Raw genomic sequence first — 14,058 nt, 5'->3', positions numbered from 1 at the left:
TTCAGTATTCAATAAATAAACGGTTCATCCCATAAATGATTCATCCAAAATGTAAGTGAAGGGATCAATTTTGCATCTTGGTTTAGCAAGGTGATGGGACAGCTTCAGAATCCACACTGTGTGTATTTCCAAGACTCTGGGGTCACACCACCCTCTAAGATACTGTTGAACAGGTGCTGGGAAGTGAATAAGAATAGCAAATTTAAAGGTCTTATAAAACTCTTCCCCCAGACTACCAGCTTTAGGCGTCTTGCCATGCTTCAGTTTCTTAACTGCCTGATCAGTTTTGTTTATTGAGACATGGTGGTTCAGAAAAAGTATGTATTCTGAGGTAAGAGGACCAAAATGAACATTATTCAAGTATTCATTTATCTTCCTTAACTCTGGTGAACCTGTGGTGTTTAATTCAGAGTAAAAATCATCAAAGGCTGCCAATATCTGCTCTGAATGGGAATGTGTTTGACCCCTCAAGGCTCTTATCTGGGTAACTCCATTGCTAGTCATTTTCAGTTTTAAGGATCTTTGTAAGGGATAGAAACAATAAGATAATGGCAGTGTTATAGTACAAATAAGGTGTTTGTAGTAGCTTAAATAAGTAGTATTGTGGCACAGGACCACAATACCTCATGGACCGCCTCTTTCCATATGTACCCACCTGGATCCATCATCTTCTGATGCCCGTCTTTGTGTACCTCCTCCTCGAGAGGTCCGGAAGGTGGCAACACGACAACGGGGCCTTCTCTGCAGTGGCTCCCCGTCTGTGAAATGCTCTCCCCAGGGATGATCGCCTGGCGCCTTCATAATTCACCTTTAAGGCGCCAGGCAAAAACGTTCCTTTTAAAAAAGGCCTTTGGCTGATTTGATTAACATCCTATGCCCTTTTAAAACATGGGGTGGTTTTTTTGGTGGTGGTGGTTATTAGGTTGTTCTTTTTATTTTGGTTACATATTTTGTGGTTTTCTATTTTGATTTTGTCCTGTGAACCACCCTAAGACCTCCGGGTATTGGGCGGTATCTAAATTCAATAAATCATCATCATCACCATCATCATAGTAAAAGTAATCTTTTTATTGTGTTGTTTGAACTTGTTTATGGCTAGACTAATCTGGTAAAATAGGGACGCAGGTGGCGCTGTGGGTTAAAGCCTCAGCGCCTAGGACTTGCCGATCGAAAGGTCGGCGGTTCGAATCCCTGCGGCGGGGTGCGCTCCCGCTGCTCGGTCCCAGCGCCTGCCAACCTAGCAGTTCGAAAGCACCTCCGGGTGCAAGTAGATAAATAGGGACCGCTTACCAGCGGGAAGGTAAACGGCGTTTCCGTGTGCGGCTCTGGCTCTGGCCAGAGCAGCGATGTCACGCTGGCCACGTGACCCGGAAGTGTCTCCGGACAGCGCTGGCCCCTGGCCTCTTAAGTGAGATGGGCGCACAACCCCAGAGTCTGTCAAGACTGGCCCGTATGGGCAGGGGTACCTTTACCTTTACCTTTAATCTGGTAAAATAGTAAAAGCAGATTAAATAATTTCATGGAGGATAAGACTATCTATGATTTTGATGTCTACCCACTAGCACAAGGGTTAGTGGCACCATGCCTCTGAATCACAGGTTACTGCGGAACAGCAGCAGGAAAGGACAGTTGCTTTGAATCCTGTTTGTGGGCTTCCCATAAGCATCTGCTTGGCCACGGTAGGAAACAGATTAGCGGAGTAGATAGGCCTTTGGTCTGATCCTGCGGGGAAGAGGAACAGAGATCGGGTAGTCTCATAGAGTCCTTTCTCACAGCTAGACATTGTGGGCAAGGTGGCCTTGGAGAGTGCCAGCATTGCTGCCCTTTGGGTTGACAAATAATTTAAAAAGTCTCAGTTGGTCATTATGTAACATTATGCGAGAGTCGCTGCCTGAATTCATTTATGTTCCTCTTCCCAATTTTCCAATTATATTGCATAATTTTGTTATATAATCATTTTCCAGCTGTATTCTGTAATTGTGAGCTGCCTTGAGTTCATTGATAGAAAGGTGGTTTATAAGTGTATCAAGTGATTATTTTTCTTTTTAAATGACCAGCAATGTTCATCTGTGGGGCCTGAAAAAGTTTTTTAGAGTGTCTCTTCTTCATAGCTCATTTTTAAAATAATTTTATTTATAGTTTTCATTTATATACATTTCAATAGTTTAACAATAGTTCTAACATTTCAAACCTTGACTTCCTTCCTCCTCTTTCTGCAGTTCCTTAAATTTATTTTATCATTTCCTGCATATTGTAAATTAACTTTTTTTTATTCATCTACTTTGATTATGTATTCTTTTAAAACTGCAGGTTATTACAGTAATCCTGCCAATGTCTTTATCTGTTTACACTTTGTAGATATTCAATAAACCCTTTCCATTCTTTTATAAAAAGGTTGTTATCTTGATTTCTTACTCTTCCAGTAAGTTTTGCCATTTCTGCATAGTCCATAAGTTTTTGTATCCATTCATCTCTCATTGAGACTTCTTCTTCTTTCCATTTTTGGGCAAGTAACATCCTTGCAGTTGTAGTTGCATAAATAAATAAATGAATTTCTATACTGTTTGAGTAGTTCTACACCTATAATTCCCAAGAGAAAAGCTTCTGTCCCCCCCAAATATTATCTTAAATATATATTTTAATTAATTATATATCATTTCCCAGTAAACTTTAACCTTACCTCAAGACCACCACATATGATAAAAAGTATCTTCTTTTCCTTTGCATTTCCAATACTTATTCATTTTTTATTTTTACATTTTTGCCAATCTACTAGGTGTTAGGTACCAGCTATATAACATTTTCATGTAATTTTCTCTTAAACCATAACATGCTATAAATTTTATATTCATATTCCACAATTGTTCCCATGCTTCCATGTCTATTGCCCAATGTATCATTGAATATTTTACTTGCACATCTTTAGTCTGCCATTCCAATAATGTCTTATACATTTTAGGCAGCACTTTAGCATTACATTCCAACAGGTCTCTCTCCAATTGTAATAGTAATTCACCAAAGCCTCATTTCCTAACTTTCTTAAATACTACGTTCAAATGACGATATTGTATCCATCTTGTTAATATTGCTGATAAGTCCTTAAATTCTTTTAATTTAAACTCTCCTCCTTACTCTCTTAATAAATTTGTATAAGTTGCCCAACCTTCCATCATATTCTTTTTCTTTACCACTATGGCTTCCAGTGGTGAAAGCCAAAGTGGTGTTTTTGTCTCCAATAATTTTTTATATTTATCCCATACTCTATACAATTTTTTCCTAATTATATGGTTTGTAAATCTGTTGTGTACTTTCACCTTTTCATACCATAAATAAGTATGCCAACCAAAAATATTATCACGACCTTCTAAGTCTAAAATATGTGGATTCTTCAATGTCAGCCATTCCTTCAACCAGCATAGACAAGATGCTTCATAATATAATCTCATATCTGGCAGGGTATCATGGCTCATATTTTAATACAGTGTAATAGGGCCATTAATATCATCAGTGCCATATCTGCCTATGCTACTGTGTCTGATTACAGAATCTGCAAAAGTAACTTTCCACTATATTTTGAGGCATATATGCTAATTATACAGTGAGATCAAGGCACAGAAATGTGTATTTTGTTTCAGTTAATAGGCAATGGTGTGGTTGAATGACAGTAGGCTAAGGTATTTTTAAAAGTGGGTAATTTGAAGTTCATTTTTCACGTTTCTTAATTGCTGTGCTCTGTGAAAGATTTGGGCCTTAAGAGCAATATTTAAGCTCAAAGACTTGAATTACTTGCATATAAAAAGGCATTACAACAACAGTTTCGATTTGCAAGTTGACACAGAGTTGAGCTCTCTGAGTTCAATGGGATTTGCTCCTTAGTGTGCATAGAATCACAGTCTTACCCATTGTTCAGTGCCCTGAATCTAAACATTGGTGTTACATTATTGCTTTGATCCAAGTTGCTTTGCTGTTCATGTAAGAGCCAATTTCTGTCAACCTCCCTTTGCACCTGCAGTCCCCCTCCCCATTTCCAAGGGTCCCCCATCTTCCAGGAGCAGATTTTCAGGGGGTGCAGGGGGCTGTAGAAGGGAGGGAAGCTCCATTCTGTGAATGAACTTCCTTCTGCCAATGGAAGGAAAATTAGGATCCAAGCCAATAGCGTTATCTGACAGCAATAGGAGTGTGACATTTGTGCAATTATACTGCTTTACACTAATTTTATAATCATGTCATTCTAACCTTAAATGGCTTTCATACCAGTAAAGTTATTGGGTCGCCCCTTTCTTAAGGATATATATGTACTGGGTTCCGGCACAGGAAATTTATGGGATCAAACTGTTAATGACTACCCTTTGCTTTATGCATCTCTGATCCTTTTGGCCACACAGAAATATGTGAAGAAGACTTGGAATGCAGGATGGAAAAATTGGTCAAAGTATCCATTTTAAGTATAATAAATTGCCGTAATTAATGATGTGTAAATTGATGCCAGGGCAGGAGGCATATTTCCCCTTTATTTTCTCAGTGTTACAGTTATGGGACAATGCAGTGCAGCCCTATACATGAAATATGATTAAAGAGATCAGTATTTATTCCCCCCCGTGAAATCTTCCTTCTCGCAAGCTGCACATTGGTTTCCTTTCTCTCACCACCTAGGAATCTGGCATCTGTTTGAGGGATTCCATTTTCCTCTCTCTTTCTCTGATTCCTCGTCTTTTTTTCTTCATGTGGGAAAAGTAAGAAAACTTTTTTAAAATAAGAAACAAATATCTTGTAGCATTTTAGTTTAAAATTTTGGTTTATTGCTTTCATTTGCCCACAAATATTTGGATATTTGGCTGCATTTGAAGGGGAACTGGGGTGGGGGTGGGGGGACAGAACGTTAAAGGCTTTTCAGGCAGAAACCTGCAGGTCTTGGTTCCAGAAGCTGAACTGTGCCCTAAAGCAAAAGGATATGAGGATTAAATTAAATGGGAATAATTAATTTTGTTGTTGCTGTTGCCGCCACTTAGGCAGGATTTGAATCTATCCAAGAAGCCTTGCCACAGGCAAATGAGCGAATCTCTCTTTAACATAAGGCACAGTAGCCTGGATTTTTTTAGTTTAGTTTAGTTTTTGTTTTGGTAGGTGAGAGGTAGATTTAAAAGGGAAGGTTGGCAAGCAGGAGAATAAGCATTGAAAGCAGAGTAGCAAGCTACTTTGGGCTGTGAGCTCTGATCCTTCTTCAGCTTTACTCTAAGGAGGGCAGGGAGGAATCTTGACTTTTTTTGAGACCCTTGTTGCTTGCATTCTGGGAAGAGAGAATTATTTTTGAAGTCTTAACGACGGGATGCAGGACTTATCTTCATTAATGGGGAGACACGTAGGAGGAACAAACCTGCCTCTGTTCAGGCAGGGTTAGCACCCGCAAATCATTACCTAGGGGAGAAGTATCTGCTGCAAATATCTGTGTACCAGGGAGAAACCCAACCTGGATTCCCGTCCTCCCCTATCTAACTCATAGCCCTCCTGCAAAAGTTTTCAGATATGCTTTGATGAGTGAACACTCCTCTGCTTGCATACCATTTCCTAGGATACTAATGCTAACTAGTTAGGCAGCTTTGCTTCTTTCAACTTCTTCCGAATTCTTTCAGCTTTCTTTTGCTTTCCTCTATTGCTTTCTTAGTGTGTCTTAGACCCTGTCCAAATATTTTCACCTTAAGTTGTTGACTTTTTTTTACCCTTCGTTCTCTGCAGGCTAGGGTTTATTCTCCATATCTCAATAGAACCCCATTTGCATTGAGAGGTCTTTCCCAGTACAGTATTTACACCGGATTCAAGAACTGAAATGGGTCATTTAGGAAACATGACTTGCTTCTTATTTTTTAGAAAGGGTTGTTTCTTTTTTCTTCTTTAAATGAAAATGCTATAATGCACCCAACAGATTTGTTTCCAGAGAAGAATAATTGTATTATGCAGTTGAAAAAATACTGGCGTTGGATGTGAAATTCCATTGTTGAAATCACCATTTGGCAATGAAGCTAAAAAATGCCCCGGGAGATTAATGAACTAAGTCTTCTACTTTGAAGCCAAAAGTGAGGTGGGGTGAGAGGGGTAGAATTCGGATTGGGACCATGATGATGGGGAAAGTTGACATTTAAGGCTTTCCCCCATGCCATTTCCACAGTTCTCCCATGCCATTGAAATTGCACGCATGCACACTGTAGTTTACAAAATGGTGGCCGTGTCCTGGGGCTACATACTCCTCCCTTGCTTCTTCCTTCACCACTCACCAGCTTCAGCATGGAAATCCTGGCTTGCACTAAGCCAGAGATTTCCTATTACATCTGAACTAGACAAAGCTGATTTAATGTAGATTAACAAACTGAGATAATAATCCAAGCCACTCACCCACAGTTTCTTAAACCATGGTCCATGGTGCCGGTGAACAACTGCACCCAGCCATTGTTTAGCTACATGCTATTTTGTTGTTGCATATCAAACATCTGTTAAAGGCGCACAGAAGTAGGGCACATTATTCCACGCTCTGTCCCCCCTTTTGGCTACTTGGCAACTATGCTAACAGAGCCAGGACACTTTTCAAAGTCACTCATGGGGTGACATTTAATGCAGAAACGTGGTGCACTTTGGCAAGCTTTCACACAGGCTTCCAAACTCTGAATACCTGCCAAAAGTTTACCACACTTCCTGGAGTAATAACTTTATATACCCTCTTTCTAAACTTAACGCAGGAGCCTTCCAACTTCTTTTACTCTTAAAGAATATTATATGAAGTAACATAGAACCAAGCAGTAGGAGGCTTATGTACACCTGAGTTGCTTAATTTCTGAGGCAGAACTCAAGAGTATTTCTTAGGAGACATTTATTTAGATAGGACAGGAGAAAACATCTGGCATATAAGAAAATAAACAAACAGAAATGCTGACCAACCTTAGATGTTAAAAGCTTCTGAATAGTCTACAGTTCTTAACCAATTCCAAGAAGTTAGCAATCAGTTTCCATTAGATACAGGTTTTTTTTCCTTACCGAATAAGGCCTCATTTCTGTGTTGCTTCGTTGAAAATGCCAAGAAGATGGAAGTAGGCCTGTGATAGGGTTGTCACCTTTGGTTGGGGCAAAATAAAGAACAGTGGAGTAAATTGGGGGGCTAAAAATTACTTTACCTGGTGCAGAAATGACTTCAAAGCAATCCATTACATTGGCACATGTGATTTACCGTGGTTTATTCAGTTGAAAATAAACCCCTCTCTCACTCTCTGCCCCCCCCTGGCCACACAAAAACACTCTTTTTCCATCCCCCCGCTCTCCACCGGATGGATGGACCAGGCCCATGCAAGTCCTCCATCTCTGACTCACCTGCTTCTGCCTGCGCAAAAACTTAATTTCCCCCCACTCTCCACCAGGCTCATTCAAACCTGCTTTCTTGCTCTCCGAGTCCGCCCCATCCCTGCCCCCTTTGCCTGCTCAAAAAGGATTTCTCCTGCAGTGGACCAGGCCCGTCCAACCCATAATATGTGGTTAGTATGCTGCATTTGGCATGATGACTAGTGCAAGTTGTGCAGGCCTCCTGCATTCCTGTTTTTGGTATTATTTCTCCTTGTGGATGGTTTGCACATCACATAAAACCATAGTTTAATGGTTTAATGCAGACAAGCAGCATTTATTCTTGGCTTACCACTTGTGTTTGGTTTAGAGGGAACAAACCACGAGACCAGGTTTGGGTAACGTGACAAGTCGAGGCTTGTGGTTTGTTGCTTCCAGTGCAACCAAGAGAGAAGAAGGGAAGGATCAAAGTGGAAACTTGAGAATAGCGGTACACTAGTACACTGCTCATTCATGCTAAGCCAAAGTGAATGTAACATGTGAAAACAACTAATGTGTAGTTACGTAGATGCTCCAAGTTCAGGAAACTTTATTTGTAGATTTTTAATTTTTTAATTTTATTCTGGCTCTTTATTCTTCCACTGTGCAAAACTCATCCAGTCCCAATTTCCCTTCCCTAAAGAGTGAACAGCAGTGTGGCCATGCTGGAATGCGCTCTTATTTGAATTGGCGTTCACGGGGCACAATAAGCTTTTGAGGGTGTGGGATTTTTGGATGTTTTTACAGATGTGTCCTAGGGAAGAGGCTGACTATAGAGTACATTTAAAATTTATATCTGCAATGATGAGGGCTAGAAACAGCCCTTTGCATCTCCTGTTCTAGAGGAAAATTTATTACATCCTTGTTCATTCACTCTTGTTTTTAGACAGTGATTGATTTAAATACCTCTTGAGCATGAGGCTGTCTTCCTAGTACATTTTACTGTTGGATCATTGATGGACGACAGTAACAAAATAGAATTTTCCACCCAGTACATTGTGATAATCCTTGCCAATGTAAATATTTTCTATAGCATCCATAGCTCCTGTGAAAATTACCTTACAACCCAATCTTGTTAAAGCAATTTATTATTGGGTGTTTTTTTTAATGGTTTATCTAAGTATCTGCTTTTCCTTTGTAGGTGTAGCATCTCTAAAATAAACACATGCATCTTTGCACACAAAGGCAGTAATGCTGGCATTAGAGCATGGAAAATATGCTCCTTTTTAATAATACTGTTCCTGTGTCCTTGTGGACTCATCAGTAACAGACAAATGGCATATAATCAATAACTGAAATATGACATTTGCTGAACCCCCTTACTAAAATTAGGCAGGTTTTCCGCTAATATGAGATCCTTTATGATAGCCATTCCCATAATTTCATTTTTGTGACTCTTCTTCCCCACCCATGCCTGTATTAGTTTATAAACTTTATTTTGCTTCCTTGCAAGATAATTGAACTTTTACTGGTCCATTTAACAATGAATACTGCTCCTCCTCCTCCTGTAGTACTGAATGCTGAATATTCAATAGTGTTGAATACCCTCAAAACTATGGCCTAGGGGTGGGGAACCTGTGGCATTCTAGATGTTACTGGATTACAGCTCCCACAGTCTTCAGCTATTGGCCATTTGGGATGTGGCTGATGGAAGCGGAAAGTTCAGCCATCTCTGGAGGACCACAGGTTCCCTATCCCTGCCTGTTTATTGGACTTTGCCTAATCAAACAATCTCTGTTCTTTTAAACTGTGTGTGGAGGGGAGAGTTATTGTTTGTTATGATGGTATGTGTTTTTCTGTGTTTACATTGTAAACCTGTAATCCTTGGATGAAGGGTGATACAGATTTTTTTTTTAAAAAAAACCCCAATTCATTTTAGTGGGCATAAGCATGTGCTGGATGTACATCTAGACGCCTCTCTATTCCCCATCCCCAGTGCAGTGATGCCTTGCCACTAGAGGAAGCTTTTACTTTTTATTCAGCCTTTCGTTTATTCGAGTTTTGTGCATCCCTGCTCCAGCTGTAGTCAGCTGTCTCCTGTGTGTCTGTTTTAAAAAAGTAACCAATAGAGTATGGCTATCTCCCTGCAGCAAGACTTCCTGTCCTTGCATCCTTATCCCATTTCTGAGTGAGCCACGAAGGGCTTATAAACAGTTGATCTGAAAGGATAAATGTATGATAATTTTAAAAAACAATCTCAGAAGAGAAGTACTGAAGAAGAAAGAGGAAATACATATTTGTGAAACTTGGGATACTTGTGGTCCCCACCCCCTTAGTAGTAGGTCTGTTGCTGAAAACAACACAAACCTAATGAATAATGGAGAGCCCAAATGATTAAAAAATAGTTGTTCTGTGGCACAGATTCTCATATGGGCAGAACTCCCAATGGCTGAATATCCCTCTGATGAATTTCTGTAGACTCCTTTCTCCTTGTCCCAGCTATTTCGCTACACGTGGAATTGTCCTTGACTCTCCATACTTCCAAGTGTCTGCGTGTGCATACTTATAACCTACTAAGTTCTGTCCAGAATAGTGAGCATATTATAACCATGTAGATAGCATAGAGATAATTCCTTTTAAGCATGCTGTGTGTGTGTGTGTGTGTGTGTGTGTGTGTATTTTACGAGGTATTTTATCACTCATTAAAAGATCATGAGGGAAACCAGGTGTTCAAATGACACTGACCTGAAATTTAAATTAATTTTAACATTTGCATTAAAGGTCATTTTTATTTAAGCACTATCACACAAATGTTGTAATAGGGTATTTTTTGTTTTTTTTAAAGGCAACAAAGACATTTGTATAAATCAAAATATAATTAAAAACACACTGATAAAATGACTACTTGTAAAGTAATAGTGGCACGGTGCAGTAGTACAGATGTGTGACCATAGACTCACCCTACTTGGCATGTCCCTGCAAAAAAACAAAAACATCAAATATAAAAAAGGTGGGGAATTACTGTTCCATTTTTTTTTAAAAAAAAAAAGATGTTAGATTTTCTGCAATCTGAAAAGCAAAATAAAAACAGAAGCAGTGCAGGACAACAGCAATTTGATGATGATGTCATTTAGATGCCCTATAAAAAGTAAGTTAACAAAGCATGGCAATTGCAAAGCAAACACTCATTGATATCTAAGGGTTGATTCACACTTTGACACCTCACAACTGAACATGTGGACTGTCTCCTTTGAAAATGCTGTATGGTTTTCAAGCTGAAACTGAATGCCGCAAACATGTTCTCTGTGTTGAGCAATCTGTGATAGCTCATTCATTGAAACATGCGAGTCAACATTTAATGTCAAGACCAGTAGGTGACACCAATGTATGTGCATGTGTAGGAACCAACAACCTACCGCCATTAAATATCCACCCCTCTCTACTATTAGGTGAGCTAGAGAATAAATAAGAGGCTAAGTGTGGGCCATTTCTTTTCCCAGATTCATAAAAATCTTCATTTTTGAAAAACAACAGTCCCAAGATTTTTTTGCTGTAGGGTTTGATTTTTGGGAGACGTCTTACCTTTTTCATTTCCAGTAACACTGTTGCAAGTAATTTCATTGTCACTGTTTCATTCAGATTAATCTGATGTGTCCAAATCAGCATCTTAATAAGTAAAACATTTAAATAGATAAGCAATGAGTTTTTGATCTTTTTCTTCAAAGCTGGACACCACGAGACTTTATTCTGGCTGAAGCAGAATCCTGATCTTTGCCTTGTTGGGTTGGGAAATAAATTGGGCAACCACGTTTACTTGGGAGTGTATCCCACTGATTTCGACAGGAGCTACTTGTGTTCAGGATGCAGCCTTTGGCCTGGTTCTCACAGAGGTGGTTAATCTGTACCTGCCCTGAAGTGCAGGCTGAAGTGCACACAAATGCCCCTCTATAAAAACACATTTCCTGCACATTGAAAAATGTTGGAGAGAAATGTCCTTACCTGTTTTCTGAAGAGGTCTAGCCAGATGCAGGTTTATCCCCTCAGTGAAAACTTGGCCGTCAAAACTTGGTGTCAAAATGAACTTTATTTAAATCTTAAAGTAGAATAATTACTGTGCATTACTTTATCCTGTCCCGGGAACTTAGGAAGAAATATATTTTAAAATATTATTTTATTTGCAAACCTGACATGAAAATCCAGTGCGAGTGACAAAACTAAGCACCTCTCTCTACAATTGCTTTGGTCCTCAGTCTTTTAAGGTGATGTTAATATCACTACATAATCTCAGACAAAAATACTCAGAAATTCACCAGGGTGTCTAGTCAGAGCTTGAGCTGTATTTATTGCTTGCTCCGTGCAATGCTTTTTAAATGCCTTTTTTAGGGGGGAGTTTAAAACTGCAACAAAGACTTCCTTTAGTCTGCAAACCTGATTGAGTTGCCAACCTTTGCCTTGTCCAAGATCCTGATCTGCCATCTCCACTGCAATTAAACCAGAATTTTCTCAGTTACTTAAATTGGTTTTATCACCCACCAGTCTGAATTATTTGTTCTTATAATGCATAGGCAAATAATCTTTCTACCAATGGCTTTCCTATAGTGTTCTGAGTTCTGGAGAACAAGAAAGAGGTAGAGATGAAAGTAAAAACATATGAGTGGGGATGGAGGCTGTTTAAATGAAGATGATTCTACTGTTGTTGTAGATGATTTTTAAAATATTATTTTATTTAAGAATGTATTTTCTTTTAAATCTGTATTTCACAAACTGGACAGGAATCTTAGGTAGCTGAAGTTGTGGGAACACAAAATCATTTCATTCATTCTGGTTTTTAAATTGACAGACACTTTACTGCTGATTACAAAAGCAAGATTTTATGTTGTGGGGTAGGGTAGGGGAAAGCTGGGTAACTCTTGGAGGATTGAAATAATAAACCTGTGTGGAATAGCTGGACTTCTGAGCTTATATACCAATGAAGGAAAAAAAAATATTTCAGTGTTTCATGTGCGAGAGGCGGTTGGTGAGGGTTGCTTTTCGTGTTTGCACAAGGATGTTGAAAGCTGGAAGGATAGTCATGTTACTCTGTTGCAGCAAAATCAGCAAAGAGTCTCGTGTTACCTTAAAGACGAACAGAATTCACGTAGCCTTGGCTTTTGTAGATTAGAACCCTGTTAATCAGGATCATAATACAGGTGCACAACTCACTCACCACTGTACAGTTCCCTTCCCTGTGAATGTTGTGCTATTGCTGCCGTTGTTTTAATTTTGAGACATTTCATGTTTCATTATATTTATGTATCTTTTCTGTTTGTGCTTGGTGTGGGGTTTTGGTTATCAAAATGCTTCTTGTAGGTTTTTTTAATCTTGCAAATTTCTTTTTATTTTATTTTGTAACACCTAGAGGATATTTGCTGCAGAAGAGCATTGTAGCAATGGGGTACCATGTCTCTTTTAATGCAGTTGATTATTGGAAAAAAGGACAGATGTGACGCGTGCTTCTCCCAATTACCATTTTTACACAGAGTCTGTCTATGGAGAGACGCATTCAGAGATTTGGATGTGGTTTTGTAGAAGTGACATTGCCCTTCATAGCCATGGTTTGTATTTATTCATTTTGGACTGCCTCTGCTCAAATATATTTGCTGGTGGTTTCCATAGCTGTACCCTAGGAAAAGTTGAAACTTGCTCCCAGAAGTGTTATCAGCACTATAGTGATTGTGTGTGTACATTTGGTGTGACCGTGACATATATCAATTCAATAGTGATATGATGAGCAACACACTTCCTCTCTTGATCAATGCCTGCATGACTTCTGCAACTCTCTATAAAATGGATTTTGAAAATTTATCATTTTCTTACTTTTGTTTGTGAAAGGATAGGATGTGACTCTTGGAAACAGTTTTCTTTAAGCAGGAAATGGAGAAGACTGAAGTGGATTTTATCTTGTCTTGTCAATTGATAATTACTGTATGTATTTAGACCCAATGATTTATCACTATATGAATGATATACCCACCTCTTCGCCATTCTTCCTTTGGGAAGGCCACAGGGAGGAGATCCGAAGCTTTCATTTCCATTTTCAGTTAACCACAGTTTAGAGTTGTGTCCAAAACCTAAAGTGTGATTGATCTTAATGATGATTTATTGAAACAAGGCGGCTTCATAAACCATAGTTTGAAGTTGGCTTATTTGAGTAAACCATAGTTAAGAATAACTCCATAGTTTGTCTCGATTTAGACGTAATGCTGAACTGTGACTAGTTTAAAATCACAGTGAAAGCTTCTGTTCTTGCAGCTGCACTTGAGTGGGAGGAGAGGAATGGGGCTGACAAACCTGATGCTCATTCTTATATGGGCTCATTCTTATATTGATAAAGTGATTAGAAATTAAGTGTGATTAAAAATTAGGAAGTCTGTGTGAAAGGCTTCTTCCTTTTAGGGATGCAAGACTTGAGTGCATTCAGCTGGGACAGTTCTTTCTCTACCTTTCTAGGCACTGCTTAAAAACTAGCTACCACTGTTTGGAGATTACTTGGGCAATGCTTGGTGAGAGATCCAAAGTTGGCTGGGAGGGTGGTATGCCATTTTTGTAAACAGAGAAACATGACAAGGAGAGGGTGAAGTGAAAGAAGAAAATAGATTGTGGAATTGGTGCTATTCTGCTTAATTTTAATTTGGTTTCTGTTTTGTATGTTTATACTGTATATACAGTAGCTTGAATATGCTCAGAGTCTGTAGTAAGGTTAGTTAAAAATCCAAATCC

At 39.0% G+C, this 14,058-nt stretch overlaps 1 protein-coding gene and 1 long non-coding RNA gene across 7 annotated transcripts in view; one reads left to right on the top strand and one right to left on the bottom strand.

Moving 5' to 3' along the window:
* Positions 1–14,058, top strand: part of NFIX (nuclear factor I X) — a 253,028-nt gene that overhangs the window by 94,523 nt on the left and 144,447 nt on the right. The gene's annotated exons all lie outside the window — the stretch shown is intronic.
* Positions 4,415–7,640, bottom strand: LOC307206624. The gene is made up of 3 exons (XR_013834430.1): positions 7,354–7,640; positions 7,024–7,100; positions 4,415–4,718 (listed from the first exon to the last, which is right to left on the bottom strand). It is a non-coding gene; the product is annotated as an uncharacterized lncRNA (long non-coding RNA).

Source organism: Podarcis cretensis (genome assembly GCF_951804945.1).
Source record: "Podarcis cretensis genome assembly, chromosome: 17".
Taxonomy (NCBI): domain Eukaryota; kingdom Metazoa; phylum Chordata; class Lepidosauria; order Squamata; family Lacertidae; genus Podarcis; species Podarcis cretensis.
Note: the sequence above shows the minus strand (reverse complement) of the source record. Positions and strands in the feature narration are given on the sequence as shown.